This window comes from Capra hircus, chromosome 24 (genome assembly GCF_001704415.2).
Source record: "Capra hircus breed San Clemente chromosome 24, ASM170441v1, whole genome shotgun sequence".
In the NCBI taxonomy this organism is placed as follows: Eukaryota; Metazoa; Chordata; class Mammalia; order Artiodactyla; family Bovidae; genus Capra; species Capra hircus.
Genome location: NC_030831.1, coordinates 36,015,984 through 36,018,362, shown reverse-complemented (window position 1 = coordinate 36,018,362; position 2,379 = coordinate 36,015,984). Strand labels below are relative to the sequence as shown.

General features: G+C 40.5%; 1 non-coding gene across 1 annotated transcript; it reads left to right on the top strand.

Moving 5' to 3' along the window:
• Window positions 559-630, top strand: TRNAC-GCA. Its single transcript has one exon. It is a non-coding gene; the product is annotated as a tRNA-Cys (tRNA).

The following is a 2,379-nucleotide window of genomic DNA, read 5'->3' as shown; positions in this document are numbered from 1 at the left end:
AACTTACAAAATATTAAGACACAAGTTGACAATTAAAATTTTAAATATAATGTTTTGAAGATAATATGTATACTTATCATCTAGAATTAATTAAGCAGTACAGTCAAGTACTCATTTGGCCATGAATTTTCTGGGAACCAAAAACAATAAAGCAAAGATATTAACTAAGAACTCTCACTTTCAAATAGAGTAAGGCACATACATTCCTCCATAAAGGCAAACTAGACTCCAGCAGGAACTTCTCAAAGGATGCTTTTATAAATATGCTCAATAAGGTAGTGGATAATTATTCAAATAGTGTGAAAATCTGGACATTTGTATACCTTGACTGAAGAACCAGCCTTCTGTATTTGAAAAGAAAGTCTTCCCCCATCAGACATCCAGTTTTGTGAAACAGACCCTAAACGGTAAGATAAGAAAGAACATCCATTATTTCTGCTAGATCAATTATAGCAGCACTAGAAATTAGTCAAATGGCAGATTAGCCAAAGAGCATTGTTTGGAGCACAGCATCCTCCTATAAGGATATTTTAAAAGGAACTATGATTATACACAGCTTCCCTGGTGGCTCAGTTGGTAAAGAATCTGCCTGCAATGCAGAAGACCCAGGTTCAATCCCTGGGTTGGGAAGATTCCCTGGAGAAGGAAGTGGCAGCCCACTCCAGTATTCTTGCCTGGGAAATGCCATGGACAGAGGAGCCTGGCAGGCTACATCCATGTGGTCACAAGAGTCTGACACGGCTTAGTGACACCACCATGATTATCCACACACGCACATATGCAAACACACACCCTGAGTCAGAACATTATTCTCTAATCACTTAACACAACACAATCCAATAACTTAGAGACCCTAGAAAAAGAGATAAACATAATTAGATCCACAAATCTTTTTTCCTTTCTCTTTCTCTCATCAGATGTCATGAGCAAACTTCTGGCAAGGGCTGAACGGCCATCAATTTGTAGTGACAAATGACTAAAATGCCAGTCTTCTGTGTTGTTGAATGGAGGAAAATACATATGCTTTAGATCCCAGACATCCAGATGGCACATTTGAAAGTGTTGGGAAAATTTAGGAACCTGGTTTATATCCTTGCCAGAGAATCAGAGCAGCCTACATTCCTAGGGAAGAAATAGTGTATTTTTTTTTTCTCAAAATACAACTTTGGATCATAAAGAAAAAAATCTTGCCTACCATTCCAGTTCTACTAGGATGAAGCCATTAGTGACTGCACTCGCCCACTGACAGTACACCCTGAGGGGAACTAGTATGGAGGAAAACAGGAAGCATTCTGTGCTTTGAATATACTGATCTCTAGATAGTTAAAATACTTATCCAAGGAAAATTTTCAGTGACCCCAGATTCCTGAATCTTCCCATATGTAGAAAGGCACTAAAATCATTAACTTGAGTTGTTTGTTCTTTGGGATTAGCAATAATCTTTTTATGCTTAACTATGTTTTTCCCAGAAAAAAAAAAATCATCTATATCCTGACTCCTCTCTCACCTCTTCAGAAAAATTTCTCAGAGCTATCTGAGAGCCTGTGTCCTGAGATACAGCCCTCAGTACGGTGCGTGAGAGCATAAGTTGCTTCGGTTGCGTCTGGCTCTTTGCAACCCTGTGGACCGCAGCCTGCCAGGCTCCTCTGTGCACGAGATTCTAAATACTGGAGTGGGTTGCCATGCCCTCCTCCAGGGGATCTTCCCAACCCAGGAATTGAACCCACGTCTCATCTGTCTCCTACCTTGGCAGGCAGTTTCTCTACCCCTGAGTAAAACTTAATTCACAACTTTTACATCATGTGTTTTTATTTCAGCCAACAGAATCTACCCATAAAGTTTTTTTTTAAGTACTTGTTGATAAATCTGTATCATAAAACACAGAAGAAGTTGCTTTGTCTTTTAAACTATTTAATGTCTTCAGACCTTAGAAAACTACCTTAATTCCAACACTTTTTTTTTTTTTTCTTTTTGGCTGGTCTGCACAGCTTATAGGATCTTAGTTCCCAGACAAGGGATGGAACACGTGCCCTCTGCAGTGGAAACTGCCAAGTCTTAACCACTGGACCACCAGGAAAGTCCCTTAGTTTCAATTCTTGTATCTAGCAATCAAGTAATCCTGGGCAAGTTACTCATGTATCAGAGTTTCTCCTTCCACATCAGGGACAATACCTATCAGAGTTGTTTTGAGAAAAGAAAATAATGTAAATAAAAGCGCTGAGGCACACTGTGGGTGCTTCATAGACATGGCAGCTACTCCTGCAACTGAACGGTAGTCCAAGTTCAGTGTCCCCCAGCCCCCTCCTCCAGCGCCTTTCTGCAGGCTGACTGAAGAGCAGGCGCGGTGGGAAGGAACACCGAAGGAAAGACAGAAGCTCT